At 35.8% G+C, this 22,054-nt stretch overlaps 1 protein-coding gene and 1 long non-coding RNA gene across 3 annotated transcripts in view; one reads left to right on the top strand and one right to left on the bottom strand.

Annotated features, from left to right (window-relative positions):
• Positions 1–22,054, top strand: part of GLRA2 (glycine receptor alpha 2) — a 323,328-nt gene that overhangs the window by 282,288 nt on the left and 18,986 nt on the right. The window lies entirely within an intron of this gene.
• Positions 1–22,054, bottom strand: part of LOC130455939 (uncharacterized) — a 69,443-nt gene that overhangs the window by 825 nt on the left and 46,564 nt on the right. The gene's annotated exons all lie outside the window — the stretch shown is intronic.

The following is a 22,054-nucleotide window of genomic DNA, read 5'->3' on the forward strand; positions in this document are numbered from 1 at the left end:
TGATAACCAAGTTAATTTTTTTAAAACTTAGATCTACATGAAATTATGAAAGAGTATAACAAACAGAAGCAAGAGAACATTGTATACAGCAATAGAAATATTGTTTGAAGAATGAATTTCTATTGCCAGAACTGATAAAAAATAAGTAGAACACAATTATATATATATATACATATGTATATATATATATGTATATATGTATATATGCATATCTTTTTGTTGAATAATGCCTTCTCTAAAGGTGGGAAACATAGAGAAGGAGGAAGTAAAATGAGTATTTAAATGTAACAAAAAACAAATGAATTTTTAAAAGAAAAGCAAGTTATTCATATTAGTGATTCTTAGTTTCATATATAATCCTCTTTTTTCTGTTCTCTGTATCTAAATACCCATTTCATTTGGTATTTATTCAGTTCATAACAAAAATCAATAACTGATTTTTTAAAATTAATTTCCTTTCTCAATAACACTAATAGGAATCCACTGTTGAGGTATAACAAATATAGTTCTCTTTGGGAAAATGTAGTCAAAATATTACTTTTATTAATTTATGCAAGCCATTTATGATGTTCTGCCATATTTCATATTACTCAAAATCTGGGGATGTCCAATTAGGGGAAATAGGGGAAATAGTCATCTAGCCAAGAGGACTGATTTGGGAGGAGACAAAAAGATCTATCTTCCTTAAAATGCTCACTTTCCTTCTGAACCTGCCAGGTTACTTGTGATTCCCAGTATTAGCATCTCTCCTTTAGGGCAAGGTACTATGTCTATATGCCTCCTGTGACTAGAGAAATATTAAACTAGAAAGGACAATCCATTACTACAAAAGTACCCATTGACACATTAGGATCATAAAGTTAGGGTTGGATTGAACTCGAAGGTTTCCTAATCCATCTCTTTGATTTTATGGATGAGAAAGTTGGGGCCCCAAAACTATTAAAATGATTGTCCAAATCACATACCTAGAAAATAAGTAGCAGTTTTTTTTAGTATTCAAACCTAGTCCTTCCAACTCTCAATCTTGTGTGCTTTCTCTTATGTTGCTGTTGCTGTTGTTGAATGATTTCAGTCAAATTCAAGTCTTCATGATTCCATTTAGAGATTCTCTTGGCAAAGATACTGGAGTAGTTTGCCAGTTTCTTCTCCAAAACACCATGACCATTTAATAGAAAGCATTCTCTTATGCCCTTTCTAATTATCAAACTAGAAAGTTGCCTCTTGGAAAAGACCATAAGAATTCTAAATTTAGAGTCAAAGAACCTGTAACCAAAAAATTTCATATTATAGTAATAGTTAGCGATATTGTTTTTTTTTTAATTTTCTGGATTAGTTGTGTCCAACTCTTTTGTGACCCTGTTTAGTGTTTTGCTGACAAAGATATTGAAATGATTTGCTATTTCCTTCTCCTTCTTTTTACATTTTACAGATCAGGAAACTAAAGCAAACAGGATTAAGGACTTGTCCAATATTTTTAGTGTCTAAGGCTGGATTTGAATTCAGTTCCTCTTGACTACAGAGCTAGCCCTCTCTTTATTGTGCCACCTAGCAGCCCCTAACAATGCTCTAATTAATAAGAACTTTCTAAGGGAACCTTAGTTCAAGCTTGCAAAATAGGTTCTTTGTCTTTGTTCATATCAAAAAAACTCCCTTCCCCACCTTCATCCCCCCTATCTATCTCCTTCCCTTCCCTTTTCTAATTTCCAAAGACTTGACTTACTGGTTCCCTCCCACCTTGGTTTTCCAATGTTCCCACCTAATTTCCTTATTCAGTATAAAAAACACAAATGAAACAATGCAAATTTTAAAGGACTTTAAGCTCCATTGAGGGGCTAAAATAGAAAAGAAGCAATAAACAAAGGAATGAAGGAAATAAGCATTTGTTAAGACCTCACTATGTACCAGATATAGCATTTAATAATTTTAAATAAGGACAGACAGGTAGATGGAAGCCAGATTGAAGGGAATTTTAAATGCCCAGCTAAGGATTTTGTATTTTATCCTGAATATGATAGGAAATCATTGGAGATTTATTGAAGCAAGAAGGATTTATCAAAATAATAGGTTTTACTTTGCAATTGACTACTTTTTTTTCATTTATTGTACTGTATGTTTGCACAAAGTGTTTAAGGAAGATTTCATAGCCCATTAATTAAAGCAGCACTTGTTTTCATAGATCACTTGGCACTTAGGAGGCTGGAATCACCCAACAGAAAGTAGAAATATCTCATTTATGATTTAAAGGTTGAAATCTTTGGATATGGTCAAGAGAGCTACAAAAGTCCAGTGCAAAACTAGGAATTTGGACTACATCTTGCAAAATATTAAAAAGAAAATGAAAAGGTATTCTTTTTTCTGTTGTGAGGCAAACTAATCTGGGAGCAACTCTACTATGCCATGAGAGAGCTGAGCCCATTCTATGTCAGGGGCATGAAGCTTGAAAGATTTTTTATGGTGTTTTTCTCAATCTTGTTCCACTCTACTAGTTATTATGACAAACTTATTTTAAGGCTTTTGAAAGGGCTGTTTCACAAGATATCAGAAAGTCTGAAAAAATACTCTCACAAATGAGCTGCTTATCTTTTTACACTGTTTCCCTCTCAATTTCCTACTCTTCTTTTTTTCCTTTTCTAATCCTTTTTACACCTCTATTTCTTCTTACTTCCTTCCCCCCTACCTTCCTGTCTCCTAGTACCTACTTGTTTTTCTTCCCCTTTCCTTTTCTAATGTCCAAAGACAGGCTAGTCTTTGCTAGTTCCCCATTTTGGTTTTCTAATGTCCCCATGACCTTACCAGCCATGTTTAGTCAGTTCCATGTTTTCCTACTCTGTTCTGCCTTCTCCCTGATAGTCAGTACAGCACAGCATATAAAATAGTTGTTCTGATATTAGGATGACCTGAGTTTATACCTTTTCTCTGATGTTTGGCACTTGTGTGGCTCAGGGCAAATCACTCTGTCTCAATTTCCTTATCTATAAAATGAGACAAATTGGTTTGATTGCCTCTAACATCCCTTCCAGATCTGAAGCTGTGAAATCGGCACGGACTTTCTTAGATTTTTAGAGAGATTTAATTAATTGTAATGGCTACAGGAAAGCTCATAGGAATTTAAAATAGTAAGGGAAGAGAAAGAGACCTTAAATCTAGAATTGGAAGGAACCTCAGAGGCCTTCTAGCTTAATTCCTTGATTTTACAGTTAAGAAAACAAAAAAAGAGAAAGCTTAGATGATTTGCTCAATGTTATTTAAGTAGAAATCAACAGAGACAGTATTTAGACTTACTCTTCCTATGCCAGAAGAAACATACTGCATTCCAAATAGAGAAAGAAGTCATAAAAAATTACTACAGAATTAATATTTGTATTTATTACATTATTATAATTATATATTATATTACTATGAAAGTTGTAAAAATCAAACATTGCTTGTTGTCCCCTTTTTCTAGTGAGGAAATTGTGACTGAGTACAGTTAAGCGACTTGCCCAGGATCACACAACTAGGAGGTATCTGAGATAAGATTTGAACTCAGGTGTTCCTGACTCAATCTATTATTAAGGTTGAGGCAACAATCCCTATGTATCTTTGATCAAACAGATTTATTTGTGAGGCTACAAGTGGAGTGTGAACCAAGGTAATAAGGGAGTTATTAACAAATTTAATGTTATTTCTTCTTTTTATTTTTTTACCAGACTGGTGTTTTTTTTTTCTAACAGACTTCCTTTATAAGTGTAGATCAATAATTATTCAGCAACTTATAATTTCAGTGGCCTACAGAGACTTATCTTATGTCAAGAGGAATAAATTGAATTTGCATCCCTGACTTTGAAACCAGTTCTCCATCTGTGATCCATCTAGATGACATGGTAGATAACATGTTGAATTTGAAGTCAAGAAAACATGAGTTCAGATTATCCCTCAGACACTTAATACTTATGTGACTTAATTGCCTTGTGTGATTGTACTATGTGATGCCACTTAACATCTCTCAATCTTGGTTTCGATATCTATAAAACTTCCCCTCATAAGGTTGTCATTAGTATCAAATGAGAGACAGAGAGAAAATAATTTGTAAATCTTAAAAAAGCTCTATCTCTTCAGCTGTATGATTTCATATGTAATGATTGATGTTCAGGACAGAGAGTAGGACTGAATATGTAATTTAAGTGTCTTCTGAACTCAGATAGTAATAAAATAATAATAAAAAAAGATTGCTAGAGCAGAGGACACAGGGAGAAAAAAGGGGACCAAGAACAGAGCCTTGAGGCACACCCATGGGAAAGTGGTGGAACGTGGATGAATCAGTAAATAATATATTATGACTCAATCAACCAATAAACATTCCTTAGCTCCTCTCCCTGACAGAATGGGCAAATGAGAACAATTTGTTCCAATGGCCATGAGGGTAGCCAAAGCAGGCACTGTGGAGTGCTTAAAGCTTGGTCACCTCGTGAAAATGCCACGGTCATCAAACATGTCCCAGAACATGTCCAGTTGTCCTGATTTGGGTCTTGCTACTGAACTTGAATGACTCTGGAGGAGAAACTTTTTGCAACTCTGCCTCACTTAAATTCAGTTCATGAAGAAGTACAGACCCCATCCTGTGATTTCATTCATCCTTTTCAAAAGCCAAGAATGAACACCAAATCACAGTGTGCCGGGCACTGTGCTAGCATTAGGGACATAAAGAAGTTAAATACAATATAGTTTGGGGAGATGATGGCATTTGGGGAGAACGGGGAACTGAGACATTTCAAAGGTTAGTACATGAGCCATATGCTGAAGGAACAGGGGTGTTTTCTGAGGCAAGGTGAGAAAAGAGTGCATTTTAGGCATGGGGGATAGCCAGTGCAAAGGCAAAGAGATGGGAGATAGAGTGGGAGAAATAAAAGAAAAAGTCCCTTTGGCTCAGGACAATGTGGGAATGTTAAATAATGTGTAAGGCAGGTTAGAAATATAGGTTGGGGTTTTAGAAGCTAAACAAACAAGTTTTTTGCTTTATCCTAGAGGTCATCAGGAATTTGGGGGGGGGGCTAATTATGGAAATCACACTGTCACATCTGAACTTAAGAGAAATCCCATAAACAGCAGGAAGACTAATCAGAAAGGCATTGCATAAGTAAGTCCAGGTGAGAGGTGATACAGAACTGAAATAAGATGGTAACTATGTGAATGAAGAGAAGCTATCAGATGCTAGACAGGTTGGGGAGGTCCTAGTGGCAAGATTTGGCAACTAATTAGATCTATGGAGTAAGGGAACGTGAGATAGCAATAGTAATGGCAAAGTTACAAACCTGGGGAATGGGAAGTATGGCAGACTCTGACAGAAATGGAGAAATTTGGAAAGGAGTGTTTTAGGGGAAAGATAATGAGTTCAGTTTGGGACATGTTGCATTTGGGATGTCTCTGCCTTATCCAGTCTGAAATGCCCAATAGACAATTAGTGATATAGGTTCAAAGCTGAGAGCAGAAAGGGGGAATGGATAAATAAATCTCTGAGTCATTTATAAAGATATAATAGTTCAACCTATTATAGCTAACAAGGTTAATGGAGAGGTTGTAAAGGGCAAACCGAAGAGTGCTTCAAGCAGGACCTTGGATAGCACCCATGATTAGGGATGTAATAGGAATGATGAGATTATGGAAAGAAGAGAGAAGTGGCCAGGAAGAGAGGATTGTCAAATATATTATAAATCATTAGAAATGAAAACTGAGAAAAGAACATTAGCTAGCAATTAAGAGATCATTGGTAACTATGGGAGAGAACAATTTTAGTTGGGTGGTGAAGCAACGAGCTATTTTGCAAAGGGTTAGGAAAGGAATAAGAGGAGAGAAAATGGAAACAGAGCCTTTTCAAAGGGTTTGACTAAAATGGTAGATTCTGGTGGAGGTTGTTTTCTAAGGATGCAAGCAATTTGAACATGTTTGAAGACAATAGAGAATGAACCAATAGATGAGGAGAGCTGAAAATCTGAACCTGAGAGCTGTAATTTGATAGAAATGAAAAGAAGGGTTGAGATGACATTCATGTACAGAGGATGGCCTTGTTGTGGAGAAGAGTCACTTCTTAATCAGAACCTGGAAAAATATGAAAGAGTATGGGATTTTATCACAGCATTTTGAGATGAAGAGACTAGGAGAAGAGCAAACTGACAAAATGGCCTCAGTTTTGCCAGTAAAGTAAAATGACATTTTACTCGTGATTTGTGTAACAATTGGAAGAAATTCTTAAATGGTTTGTCTAGCTGAGGAAGAGAAGGAAGAAAAAGGAAATAAGAAAAGGTGTAGCACCTTTGAAGAGGAAAGAGATGGTTTACAATAGCTTCTATAAGGGAATAACATGGGGAATTGATTAGAAGAAGAAAAGGACTGCTTTGCTTCAGTGAATACCCAGATGAGGTTAGAGAACACAAGGGTTTTTATATTACTCTTCCAGGAACTAAGTAGCTCCTATAATGTTGTTTCATCTGAAGTCATTTTTTTTTGCAAAAAACTACATTTATGCTGTTAATCAGGTTTCACTTGTCATTTTTGTAATAAATGATTCACACTTTAAACTGCCAAAAATCATCTGTGCCAGTAGGCACTAGCTTTCATTAGCAGATTATATTGTGATATGGAAACAAATTGGATTATCAGACCAAAGGTCTTTAATTCACTGTGATGATCACTTTTTCATTAACTTTGAACCATTCAAAGATTTTTAGAGTAACATGTTTTCTTATTACAGGTTTAATTATGAGAGTTACAGTACTAACTTAACCGAAACCTAATAATTCAATGGTAAAGTCGCCATGGACTTTAAGTGGGAGAAACATGGCATGATTGCAGCATTAAATGTGGCACCTATCATTAGTGACTTGATTGCAGGGTGCTTTTCTGTATAAAGTTGAGTTACCTTTTAACTGTCAATGGGAAATGCCTTGAGAGTTCATTTCATTATGACCACTTCATTTTCTGGATGAAGTCCAAACAAGTCTAATGATCTATCCAAGATCATACAGGCAGTATGTAAGAGAAGTTGCATTTGAATTCAAGTCCTCTGATTCTAAAGTCAATGCTCTTTCCATTGTAGCTTTCTACTTCTCCAAAGTATCTATCTATCTATCTATCTATCTATCTATCTATCTATCTATCTATCTATATCTATATATCAATGTACTAAAAGGAAAAAAAACTACAGGCAAACTTGTAGAGCTCTGGTTTCTATCTACAATAGATAATACTTAAAAAGAAATAAGCATAGTGACATAGGAGTGGTCTTCAAACTGAACCGAATTGAGCTCTAATGAAGAACACAATAGAGAGGATTCTTCATAAGGGAAGGCATTGGAGGTCCTTGAACTGAGACCAGATGAACCCTAAAGAAGAACATGGTAGAAAGTTTTATTTTTCACATGGAAAGACATAGGAGATCTTTGCATTGTGCCCAGATGAGCCTTAATGAAGAACATAGAAGAAAGTATTCTTTTTCTCAGGGGAGGGCATTAGAGGTTTTCAAACTGAGCCTACATGAGCCCTAGTAAACAAAGCAGTTGGTAGGAAGTATTCTTTTCAAATGTGGGTTAAACTAGATGGCCATTGGAGTTCCTTTCAATTCTGAAATTATGTGATTTCTAGAACTTACACCACACAAATTCAGTAATGATACAGTCAACAAGCAGCCCAGGAACCTTTTCAGATAGGAGAAAAGTAAAGAGTATAAATAAATGGTATGCATATGGCTTGAAGCCATATGATTCCATCTTATTCCTCTCAAGGCTGGTATAAAATGGTACATGATTTCTCTGAAATGTTTAATTATCTTTTATTTCTATCAAAACATAGTATCCTTTCAGAAATAGAGGGAATCTACTGCCTGTGTTCTCCAGCGGAGATATCAAAAAGCTACTAAGCTCTGTACCAACTGTATAAAGCCTGGGAATAAATGAAATTATAAATTTGGTGTTATTTACTTAGCCTGCTTATTAAGAAACTAAACAACCCATTTCAAGATTTTTTGCTACACAAATCACGAGTAAAATATCCTCACTTTCCCCAATTGCAACAGAGATATATCCATAATATAGTACTATATCTAATACTATAATAGCATATATAATTTTAAATCTGAGTAAACTCATCAAATCTTATATTTAGCATAAATTATGAAATGGGGAAAGAGAGATCTGGTCCTACCACGTTTATCATTGTTGGAAATCTGTGAGCACCTTGAGAGTCTATGTGTTCTCATTCAGTCATTTCTGTCATGTCTGACTCTTTATGACAGCATTTGGGGTTTTCTCAGAAAGAAGAGTCTTCTTGATTTCAAACTCAGCCACCTAACTAAGGGGCACATATAAACTTTGTTTTTTCTCCAAAGAGAATGGAATGTGGTACTGTGCAAAGACAGTTGACTTTGAATTCAAGCTTCAAGTGTGCCTGATGTATGTCCCTGAGCAAGTCACTGAAAGTTTCAATGTCCTCCAGGAAACTTTTAAAGCTGAGGAAATGGAAATAGTACAGGTTAAGTAATTTGACCAGGATCATAAAACTAAGTGTCTATGGCTAGATATGATATCAGCTCTACCTGACTTCAGTATCAGAGCTCCATCTACTGTGTCACCTGTGCCAGAGTAGATGCATTAGTAGACATAATTCCTTCTCTAGGAATTTGCTACAGTAATAAAATCATAAATCTTGTGCAAAAAAAGTAAATGTATAGGAAAAATGTATGGAAATGTATAAAAAAAGGTTTAGAAATTTTTTTCTGGAATCTGGCACAGGGTCTTATGTAATCTAGGTGTTTCTTAAATATTTGTTAAGTTGAATTCCTGAACAACATTTTTGATTCAGATTACCCTGTTGAGGTAGCTATGGTGGAAGGTACACAGAATCTCAGATCAGAAGACCTAGATTCATGGACAAGTTCTCACACTTAGTAACCATATAACCTACACCAAATCAGTTAACCTGGCATCTCAATTCCTTCTCTAAGAGAGGGATCTTAATTTACTTTATCCATTCAATTGCCAAATCTGTCCATTCCCTCCTGTGCAACAACCTTCCATATCCATCCCCCTCTTTCTCCTTACCCAGCTACCACCCTAGTTCAGGATCTCCTGACCTCCTCTTTCAACTACTGCAAGAGCCTTCTAATTGGTGTTTCTTCCTCATGTCTATCCCTCCATTCTCCAAGGAGCTGCCAAAGAGATATTACTAAAGCACAGGTCTGACCCTGTTGCTTCCCTACACAATAAACACCAGTGGCTCCCTTTTGACTGCAAATAAAATATAAACTCCTCCATGTGGTATTCACATTTCTTCACAATGTGGCCCCAAACTACCTTGTCATACATTACACCCTCTCCCACATTCTAGGGTTCAGTCAGAGTGCCTCCTCTGCTCATCACTACAGAACATCATTTCTCATCTTGATGCCTTTGTACCTCCATGCTTCACCTCTGCCTCTTAGAAACCCTTCTTTTCTTGAAGATTCAGATCAAGGATCACCTTCTGCATTTTTCTTATCTCACTACCCCAACCCCTCAGATCCTAGAGTCCTCTCTCTCAAAAAAGTTCTTCTTCTAGGTAGAGATGATTAGTCTTTACTACATTTATTTATATATTTATATATTACTACATATATACTTTATACATTAGGAATGTAAGTTCCTTAAAGGCAGGGAATTTTCATTTTTGTCTTTCAACCCCTGGTACTTAACACACTGAAAGTTGCTTATCATGAATTATTAATGCGAGTTAATTAATGTTAATTAATTGAGCCAATGCATTAATTCAAGAAAAGTAGGATATCAATGACAATTTTTATTATTGGCATCACTGATAATAAGCATTATTTGATATTTATGGCTGCAAATTGCTTTGCATAATTTCTCAATTAACATAATACTGAGATGAAAGTAGTACGAGTATTATTGCTCCCATTTTACATACAAGTAAACTAAGATCTGGGAATTTCTGACTTGTCCAGCATTATGTAGCTAGAAAATAGAACTGCTTAAACCCAGGTCCCTGACTCCAAATCCAACACCCTTTCCTCAATAATATGCCCCATCTTTATTTCTGTAGGTAGCACAGGGGGTTAAGTATCAAAAGACAATTATTCTCTCTTTGGATCCCAAAATAACAGAGCAAGTGAGCAACAGGATCATCACATAGTGGGTTGAATTTTGGTTTGGCTTGGGTTTTGGTTCTTTTATTTTGATTTCTTTGAATACTTTAACTTATGTTTGGGAAGATGATAAGCCTGCATCCACACGTGTTAAAAAAGCTTAATTTGTGGCAATGAATCTTGAGAGATGCTAAATCAGGGGGAACTCCTGTATTAGAAAGCATTTATTCTCTAACTATTGTTCCAAAAAATATTTTTGTAAAAAAAAAAAAGAAAGTAGTATTTATTATTTCCTCTTTGCTCATCCATCAGATTTACTTAATGGAAAAGGTAGATGAGAAGACAAGAGACACAATAAAAATGGAAGCCATTCCTCTGGTTTAGGACCCACTCATTAAAAACAACTGATAATAGCTAGGTGGCTCAGTGAATTGAGAACCAGACCTAGGGACAGGAGGTCTTCCTAGCTGTGTGACCCTGGGAAAGTCACTTAACTGCCATTGCCTAGCTCGTACTGCTCTTACGCCTTGGAAGCAATACATAATACTGATTTAAGACAGAAAGTAAGAGTTTAGAAAAACTGAATTTAGCAATCTGAGAGTATTAAATCTAGGCCAAATGCTACACTTCTGACCCTAAGACTTTCTTGTTGAAATTGAAATTGTTTATTGAAGTTGTTTATTTTTTCAATATGATACAAAGCCATTATAAAAATTTACAATACCAACTAGTTAAGAGGCACCACGAATCAGTCTTAGTGCCTTAAGCAAGTTAGTTATTTCACTGGTTTTGTCTCAATTTCCTTATCTTTAAAATGGGAGCATGATTCCGTGCACTATCTACCTAATAAGATTCTTTAGGAGAAAAGTAGGGCATAGTGTGTTATGCTTCAAGAGGATAGCCTTGATGATATTTTTTTCTAATGGTATGTGGTATTACCATGCAAACCTTCATTGTGTAGCAGGATAAATAAGGGAAATGATTAAAGAAATCCTTTCTTTTGCTCTAGTCTTGGTATATTTCATGCCATGTCTGAAGAAAAAATGAGAAGGGTATTGCTTTACACTATGCTAAAAGAAATCCTAATGTGAGTAAAAAGGGAGCAGTTGTCAAGTATGTGAAAAGCGAGAAAAAATGAAGAAGAGGATGAAAAGGATGAAGTCCCCTGGACACAACTCATTCCTTTTAAAGAAAAAAAAAAAGAAAATATAAGGCTACCATTTCTTTGTTTGTTTGTTTGTTTTAACCCTTACCTTCTGTCTTAGAATCTAGAATCTTAGAATCTGCCTTGGTTCCAAGGGAGAAGAACACTATGGTCTAGGCAATTGAGATTCAGTAAGGTCATACATCTAGGAAGAGTCTGAGGCTAGATTTGAACCTAGGACCTTCCTCCTCTTGGCCTAGCTGTCAATCCACTGAGCCACCGAACTGTTCCAAGGCTACAATTTGTTTTCAAACTATACCGTATTTCAGAATGTCTCAGAAAAATTAGCACCTCTAATCAAGTGGCTCTATCTTCTTTTTTATTAATGATTTGGTGACTGTTGATAACTGGTAAATTTATATAGCACTTTAAAGCTTGCAAAAAATTTTAAATGCACTATATCATTTGAGTTTTGACAGCCCTATGTAGTTTGCATTACAGTTATTATTAACCAATACTTAAAGATGAGGAGACTGAGGCTCATAAAGATTAATTGACTTGTCCAGGGTCCTAAAGCTAGTAATTGTCAGTCAACTATTTGAATCCAATTCTATTTGACTTATGTTCCCACAATATAGCCACTTCACCTGGATTTCACTTTGAACTTTTCAAAACATTTTCATACATATTTTTTCAGCTGATCTTTGCCACTAACTGATATAAGTAGAGCAAGGTATTCCTTTCCTTATTTGACAGGTGAGGAAATAGTGCTTTAAGAATTGCAATCCCTGTGAGGTTGGTTATATAATTATTATGATTCCCACTTGACAAATGAAGAAACTGAGGATCAGAGGTTAAGTGATTTACTCAGTTAATTAGTACTTAAACATACTATGTCTTCTACCTCCAAATTAATACTTCTTCCTAGCTGCTAAAAGTCTTGTCAAAATAGATTGTTTATGCCTGAAACTGACTTCAAGGTACTATACAATCTTTCTCAAAAGATAGTCAAAGTAGGACCATTTACATCTACACCAAAATGTCAAGAATAGATTAGGACATTGTTTGAACTACATTACAATTACTTCTTTGGCATAGTGCAAATCTTTATCTCACTCAATACAGTTCTCCTATAATCCTGTTTATAGTCCTATGATAATTACATGCCTTTGTGGAATAACTAATTATATAAGGTATTTACTAAAATATCAAAGCACCTAAGTGACTTAGTGAATGGAGCCATGGGCCTGGAGTCAGGAAGAACTGAGTTCAAATCTAACCTTGGACATTTACAGCTGTGTGAGCAAAAGCAAGGCACTTAACTTCTGTTTGCCTCAATCTACTGAAAAAGAAATGACAAACTACTCCAGTATCTTTGCCAAAAAAAATCCCATGGACGATATTGGTATTCTGTGCTGCAGAGGGTCATGAAGAGCCAGACATGACTGAACAACTGAATAATAATTTATTAAAATAACTTTCTTTTGATAAGCTTAAAAACAAGTAACTCCTGAAAGATTTATGTAATTCTTTGGGCACGTTGAGACTCACAATAATGCTGTAAAGGAGATATTTCAGTTATAAAAACCCCCTTTTCAGATAAGACTGATTCTCAGAGAGATCAGTGAATTTGCCCATGGTCACAGAGCTAATAAGTATTGGAGGTAAATTCCAAACTCAGATCTCTCCAACGCTTTTCCTACTAGTCTATTCTGTTTCATATATTATAAACCTGTGAGTGCTCCCCTCTCCATGAAGAGAGGTTTGCAGAAGGTTATGGAATCAGGATCTAACTATCCTAAAAGAAGGAAAGTATCCTAACTCCCAATCGACTGCTGTTTTTATTCTTGAATTATAGAAGGAATTACAAGTATTTGGGCACAAAATATAGGATTTTTTATAAACTACATTTTTCTAAAAGGTAAAAGATTTTGGACATATGCTATACTTAGATACTTTGATAAGTCTGTGTTCTGATCTATATGGGGGTATCCTTTATCAGTACACACCACAACACATCTATATCTTTTTACCTTCAGTGTGCAGCACTCTGCACAATGCATGCCACATAGTAGGTGCTTAATAAATTCCTGTTAATTGATAGATTTCCTTCCCTAGTTTTCCCTCCCCATAAACTTCCATAAAGAAGATTTTGTAAACCTTCCTCCGCATCTGTTAGCTATATAAAATTACTACAATAAGTTAGGTGGCATAGAAGATAAAGAGCTGGCCGAGGAGAAAAGGCAACCTAGATTCAAATCCAGCCTCAGACACTTACTAGCTATATAACCCTGGGTCAGTCATTTAAAGTCTATTTGCCTTAGATTCCTTATTTGTAAAATTGGGATACTTGTAACATCTCTCTCTCTCTCTCAAAGTTGTTGTGAAGATAAAGTGAGATAATGTTTGTAAAGAACTTTCCAAATATTAAATAATGGTATAAATACTAGCAACGATGATTATAATTATTGAAGGCATACATGTAACACTCAAACTGCACATCTATTATCTTAGTGGCACTTTTTAATACCTTTGTAAAAATTGTGATCAGGAACTGAGTGCTGAGTAGGACTTCCCGACAATCTGCCAACATTTCCAGCTTTCCTCTGGAAAAGCTCTGCTTTTCAAAGAGATTGGCCTTTTTGAAGAGATTGCCAATGTGCTTGTATTGCATTCTGTGCCTGTGAAATGAACCTTGGAAACATTTCATTTGCAATCCTTTGCCAATGCTTGTACCTCAAACATCTGGCTAGGAAAACCTAGGGGCACAATATGCTCATATTGCACAATGAGAACAATGAGGACATGAGTGTCATTTTTCATATATGACATGGAAAACCAAAGAGCAGTGTCTAGATTATGTCTTCTTAACCCAGTTCACCTTGATGCCACATAGCACAAGCATTTGTTTACCATTAGGGAAAATATTAAGCAGAGTTTTGAGTCAACAATTGCCATAAATTTCTCAATACATACTCAAGAGCAACCATTATATCCTTTTCACATAGGTTCAAGCTGTGCTTCTAAAGATACTAATCAAAGATTATAGTCAATGATGGATAGCAGTAGATAGATCATTGGGTTCAGAATCAGAAAAACTCACCTTTATGAGTTCAAATCTGTCCTCAGACATTTACTAGCTGTGCAACTCTAGGCAAGTCACCTAACCCTGTTTCCCTCAGTTTCCTTACTTGTAAAATGAGTGTAAGAGGGAAATGACAAATCACCCCAGTATATTTGCCAAGCAAACCTCAAATGAGATCACTGAGAGTCAGAAATGACTGAAAAGCAATTGGGCAACAAATAGTCAATGTTAGAGCAAGAAATTTAGATCAGAACCCCTGACTGCTAGGACTTAATCTCTTAGTGTAGAGTATTTTGTATAACATTATATATTAGAGATAATTATATTGATACCATCTTCCATGCAGAAAGTTACTATACCAGTGAGGAGTCTAAACCCCGAGCTCCTAAAACAAAATTTCTTAAACTTTTGTGTCACAGACCCCTTTTGGAGTCGAATGAACCCTATGCAGATCCTTCCAGTGTTTCAAAAACTATTAAATAAATTATGTAGGATTGCAAAGGAAACATATTATATTGAAAAACAGTTATAAAAATATTTTTAAAAGTTGATGCACCCCAAATTGAGAACCCCTATGAGTGTCCTGATTTCTTTCTAGATTCCCTAACCATCAGAAGGTTCACTTGCTAGGAAATACTAGTCAGAGGACAATGAGAAACTGTTAGCACTGGTTGCACAGCCTGAGCAACATATGATCTCAAGTTTGAAAGATGATCAAAGTCTTCAGGTAGCCATTGGAGTGATTACTTGCCATAGACCTCTCCTAGTTCTAAAGAGCACTGTTAACCCTTCAACCACACTCTTCCACTTTATCACAAGATTTCCCAGACACCTCCCAGAGTCCTCATTTATAGAAATGCTGTAGTGGATGGAGCACTGAACCAGGAGTCAAGAACACCTTAATTCTCATCCAGCCTTAGATTCTTATTAATCATGGAACTAACCTTTGGTTCATCTCTCTCAGCCTCAGTTCCTCATTTACTAAACAAGGCACAGACTATAGAATATTTCTATTTGGAAACCTATGCTCAGGAAGCAACAAAAGAGATATAACTCCAAAAATGTCTGATAAGAAAAGGGGCTGAGTCAATCATAACTCTAGTATGTCACTTACACCTTCCTAAAATGTAGAGAGGATAGACTTTGGAATCTGAGGATCTAGATTCATATTTGAGTTCTGACATGAGAAAAACATGAAAATTCTCAAGAGGGAGTATTTCTTAATTTTAAAAGTATTAACTAGCCAAGACATCCTAACCTAATCAGATGATTCCCTCCACAGCCCAAGAGGTCCAAAAAAGAGCACAAAAGAGGATTTCCCTCTTCTGGCTTAGGTTTATATATCACATGTGAACTCACCACTTAGTCCTTCCCACAATATCTCCAGACATTTCTGATTGGTAAATAGTCACTGAGGAGGTAGACTTAGAGACCAAGATTCCTTCCTCATTACTTCATCACAGGAGAAGCCTGGTCTTTTCCCATAAAAACACCTGCACACCCTTTCCTCCTGGCCACATGGCTGGGCCAACTTGCTTTAAGTAAATTTGACATGATGGCTAGAACTTACTAGTCAGAGTTCACCATACTTATCCCTGCCCTTAATCCTTTTAAGATCTTAAAAGAAGAAGGTCCTAGCCCAGTTTCATAGCCTGGTGGAAAAACTGCTGACTTCAGATGAATGAGTTCTAAAGGGAAAATTATTTCACAAGAATATTGTAATTCAGCTTTAAAATGAACAAATGTCTTATCTTAATACCCGTCCTCTCTAGTTTCTTCTAACTTCAGGCACACCTGGATCCTTCCTTATGATCCAGCATCCCTAGCCAACCTTTCTAGAATTGACTGAACTTTTTCATACTCTTCAACTCACTAATCACATAGGGAGTTGGAATATCCATATTCACATTAACACTTTCATAGTCTGTCTTTACTACCATCATTCATCCTCTCTTCCACTGAGTTTCACACCATCCAATCCAAATCTTGATGGTCATTAGTTCTAACCACTCAGTTTTAACCATCCTCAATGAGACTAGTTACCCCCTAATAATCCTCTCCATCCATACACTTGCCTTAGGGTCTTTAATTAGTTGATTTCCTCTCAAATAGCCTGATTTTCTAGTTCCTCATTCTCTTGAACTCCCATGTCTTATTCTTCTATTTATCATATTGATAAATAGAAATAGACAAACCTTTGACCTTGATATCACAAGCAGGCATTCTATTTCCTTTTTCATGGAACTCACAATCCCTAACCCTATTCTTCATCCTTAGCATGACCTCTATTCCCATGGTCCCTTTGTACTTCCTCTCAGACCATAATATCTCTCTGAATACACTCTCCTCCCTTCCTAACTTTGACTTCCTGGTAAACCTGTTCAACCCCACATAATACTCCATTCTTAAATTCCCTGTTCTCTTTTCTTATCACTGAATGTCTCTAGTCTAACCCTGAATCCTCATCATATGCCTCTTTTGTTCTTATTTGCACACTACTGAATAGTTTGAGTACATCACAAAACTATGCCAACTAGATTCATTACAAATTTGTATTGGATAAACTATATATATGGATACTCACTTACTGGATACTCACTGCTGCAAAACAATATATCTACTCTTCCACAGTTGTTTTTCTAGATTACTCATCATAGCAGCTGTTCCAAATCACATTTTTTTTACCTCGGCAGACCTATGGCTTCCCCTTTGCTCACCTTCCCAGATGAAGACCTTGCTTCATCCTACATTAAGGAAATATTCCAAGTACTGCTCCATTTTCCCCATGTGACTTTTATCTGAAGTCATCTCCCATTATCTAATCCTTCACTTAAGTCTCTGTTAAAGGGACCTTTCTCTATATGCACTCTTCTTAATCCTATCCCCTTATCTTACCTAGTAGATTGTCCTCACTATCATTCATTTTCTCTTCACAACTATTTAGTTTCCCAATGCTTATCAATTTACCCAAGACTTACCTATCTCTAACTATAACCCTCAAAAATCTCCAGCATTAGTGATTCCCTTTTACCTCTAAGATGAAAAATAAACCCCTTTATTTCACATGTAAATGTCTTCACAACCTGGTTCCTTCCTACCTTTCCAGTCTTCTTACACATTACTCTTCTCCATACATTCTAAAGTTTAGTCAGATTAGCCTAGTTACCCTTCTTTGGAGATGATACTCCATCTCTAAACTCCGTATCTTTGCACTGGCTGGCTAACCCTCACTCCCCAGCATCACCTCAACCTACTAGAATTTCTTCCTTCAACAATCAGCCCAAATCAAATTCTACCTTTTATAGGAAGCCTTTCTTGATTCCCATAAATACAAGTACCAATTCCTGTAAGGTTACATTTGGTCTATTCTATTTGTATCTTGTCCAAACCTTTTTAAAATATATGTTATAGCCCCAATTAGAATGTGAGCTCCTTGAGGGAAGGGACTATTTTTGTTTTGTTTTGGTTTTTTCCTCCAGTAGTAAGCATAATATCTGGAACATAATAAGCACTTAGTAAATGGTCATTGATTTATGATGACTATGATGGTGACTTGAGTAATAAGATGTATAAGTGAAATCCACAGACATTCTCTGTCTCATTTTATCTCTAAAATTCGGTCTTCTCTAAAATTTTTGGGATTTTGTAAGGAATAGGACTGATTTAAGATTTACTTTCTTTACCTTTTTTCTTTTCTTTGTTTTTTCATGCTAAAGGGCCTTTCCTCATCTGGAGTTCTAGCTACTAGCCAAACAATGACATGGTTTTAGGGATAGAAAAAAACCAGAAGATAAAAAAGTTGGGAAGTAGATAATTTACAAACTAAATAATAAGGGATACTAGACTAAGTCTCTGATTCACTCATTTTCATTTAATACCCTTTTAGAACAGCAGCCAAAAGTCTCCTGATACTTTATAACTTTGATTTGTCACAATAATTACAAGGTTTAAAATGGAGACTAAAGTCCACATTCATTAGAAAGGATCTTAGTTCAAAAATCATTTAGAATTAAAGAGGAATAGAGCTTGCCAGGGAAAGTAGGTTTCTAGTTTAACACTGGTAGGAAAAAAAATAAAAACATATTTGGTCTGCAACTGAAAAGAGATGTAGCTACATCCAATGGAATATCTCTTTTTCCAGTGATTTGCTCCACTATTCATCCATTCTATGGTCACACTTGGACAAATCCATCATGTAGCTAACCAGTCTCTTCATGTCAGTAGGGCGGTCTCAAGGGCAAATCCAAGCAAAGATTGGTTTCTATTCATTGAATTCACAGTTCTCAAGTTGATTGAGCCCCCTACAGTGGCAGACAGTATCACCTGTCTTTTATTATCAGTAAAGTTGCTGCAGCTCTATATGCTCCCTTCAGTGGGAATTGTGAGGGATAGTAGAAGGAGGAGGTGGAGTAGGACCACCAGGCAATCTGAAAAGGTTATAAATAGCCCCTTTGAAATGCAACCTCTCTTCCTTCAAAATGCAACTTAACCACCACCTCACAGGCAAGTAATTGAATATCTATGAATCTCAAAGAATCCAAGGATATATTTTAGGGGGTCTATGAATTTTGATGTAAATATATGTATCTTCATTTTCACTAAACTAGGGTTTCATTTGTAATTTTGCACATTTCATTTTATGTATTTATAAACATTATACTTAAGAAGGAATCCATAGGCTTCAGCAGAATTTCAAAAAAAGGTTTCCTAATCTTCTCACCTACTGCCATTCTCCCTTCTTCAGACTTAATTATTTTATATATAACCATAAACTTGAATAGACTTTGAGAGATAGTAGAGAATTGAAGGACCTGACCTCCTGTGGTCCATGGGATTACAAAGAGTTGGACATAACTGAACAACAAAAATATTCTTGTACTTTTTCTTTTCTATATTTATCCTTTGTATGCTTTCTATATATGTCTTTATCATCTCCTCCTTTACAATGCAAGTTCCTTATGAGTAAGAATTGTTTCATTTCTCTATTATACTTGTTTCCCAAGTGCCCAACATAGTGTCTTACCCAGGAATTGTTGATTTTTGATAGGTTGCTTGATTCTTAACAAAGAAAATATCTCAATAAATAAGTGACTGAGCCCAAATCTCAGCTAATAGGCTCTAAAAATGTCTCCCTTTTTCGCCTTCTTTTAAATGTAAATTTAAGCTATAGAGTGTGAGATTATTTTATGTAAGAGAGTATGGTATAGTGGGTAGAGAGCTAATCTCAGAGTCAGGTTGAATTGGTCAAGTCCTGCTTACTGTCTGTGTGACCTAGAAGAAGCCATTCAACTTTTCTCAGGACCTGAGACAGCTCTCTGTGCCTCAAAACTTCAGTGTTTACTGATCTGCATTGGTAAAGGGGATTTCCTTACCTAGAGTTCAATTAAATATTAGATCCAGACCCTCCCCTCCCTCACTCAAAAAGATACAAGGCCATTTAAAATAGATTGTGGCAAACAGTGATTAAATGATTTGGTCAGCATAAAATGATTTTTCCTATTCAGTAAAAATAGGGTTAAGGACTAGATCTGTGTTTTCATCAGCACAGGACAGTGATTTTCAGGGTTTGAGGTCTCAGGAAAACTTTATACTCTGAAAAATTATTGAGGACACACCCAACCAAAGAGCTTTTGCTTATGTGGGTTTTATCTATAGAGATTGACCAGATTAGAATTTAAGGCATCTTAATATTGTGAACATAGCTTTGCCCTCACAGATCCCACTATGAAAATGAAGGGTGCTAGCCTGAGAAGACTTCAGCAACTGATGCATATCAAAGGCACATTCTCTAAAACTTGAGTCTTGGAGGGCTGCCTGGGGAACTAAGAGGTTAAATTGTTCAGGGTTACATGTACCAGAAGCAAGTTTTAAGCCCAAGTCTTCATACCTACCAGCTTTGAGGATAGATCTCTATCTTTATCCATTAAATTTTAAAATTTTTAGAATAAATTTCTGATTTTGCTGAAAGAAGCTCATCTCTGAAGCTAGTCCTAGAGTTGTCTGTAGTGCCATAAGAATAGTTCTCCAGGGAGTTCCAGAAACATCTTGCAATAACAGCTGAGCACAGCTTGTGTAAATGTACAACCTGTTTCCTGAATCCAGGTCAACATGCCAGCCCTGACCTCTTCTCTTGCTAGCTTCTTTACCAGTCATAATTGCATTTTAAATGGAAAGAGAAATTAACCCAGTGCTAAATGGCAAAGCCATTTAACATAGCATCATAACATCATAAACTGAGAATTCAAAAAGACTTTAGGTACAGAGACTTTATCTAAAATTGTATTAGAGAGAAACAATCCTTAGCAAAATGGATCTCCTGATGAATGCTCAAAACTAAAATGGGCCCTGAAAAAAGTGGTTTATTGAAATTTAAAAAGAAGGAGCATTACTAGGCATGGTGGAACATGTCTGTAGTCCCTGTTACTGTGGAGGCTGAGATTGGTGGATTGCTTGAGTTGGAGGGTTCTGAGCTGCAGGAGGGCTAAAGCAGGTGTTTGCACTATACTTGGCACCAAGAGCAAGTGTATACCAGACTTCCCAAGGAGGAGAAATATATGGTTCAGACTGGTAAAAGAAGCTAAAAACTTTGCTGATAATCAGGATTAGGTCCATGAATGGAAGCTGCTCTTGCAGCATAGGTGATAAAAGGAGAACCAAGAAAGAAAGACAGACAGAGACAGAGACAGAGAGACAAACAAAATGTTACATCACCATCTTAATTTTCTCCTAATTTTGTACTTTGATGAAAAATATGACTGATTACAAATCAGGATATTGTAAAGTATATTTAAAATCAATGAAAAGTTATCTCTAAGATATTAAAAATTATGTGTTATATTGTTCCCTTTTCTTCCCTTTTTATTAGAAAAATTGATTTAAATGGAAAGGACTTTAAATATGCTATATTTTCCTATTAACTGGCTAACCTTATAGAGAAAATTACCAAAGATTAGGCAGTATATAAAACTGAGCCTCTAACAGGTGACCAAAGAGTAAGGCAATGATCCTAGGATCTCAAAAGCTATTTTAATAGAATTAAAGTTCTAGTAGATTCCACCAAAATGAAAAGTCTTCAAATCTCCCCAGCAGCATACTATGTCCATTCCTTCCAGAGAATAGGTTGTATAAATTGAGACCAGCCTGGTTTACCAGAAGGCCAGCCAGCAAGTGACAAATGTTTTTGGTCTTGGCAACCATTGAAGATGATTTACAGATTCATGGAGTTGTTTCCATCAGTATTAACAAGAAGGAGTTCCTAAGGTGAGGAAATCAAGGATTATTAATGATAATTATTTTAATCATTCCTGTCCTGTCTTTCAATCTGGAAGTCTGAATTGTCGTAGAAAAAAAATGAAGCAGTTGCCCAACAAACTTGGACAAACCAGATTATTCAAAAGCAAAAGTACATTTTACCCATATTTTTCAATGTAGATTATGTGTCCAGTGGCAAATTACCAAAGGGTTGGCATCAATTTGTACCATGTAGACAAATTCTCAATGTTTAACTTATTGTTAAATTTGTTTATTAAATGAATGTTTAATTTGGAGATTTGTTGAATGATACTAATAATCTTATAATTACTATATGAAATGAAAGTTTTTCACCTTCGTGTTTTATAGAATTTAATATGTCTTCTGAAGATTCTAGAAAGACACAAAAGAACAGAAACCTCTATAGGAAAGTTCTCCATTTGTAATGCATACTGTTATTAAA

Source organism: Monodelphis domestica, chromosome 8, assembly GCF_027887165.1.
Source record: "Monodelphis domestica isolate mMonDom1 chromosome 8, mMonDom1.pri, whole genome shotgun sequence".
NCBI lineage: Eukaryota > Metazoa > Chordata > Mammalia > Didelphimorphia > Didelphidae > Monodelphis > Monodelphis domestica.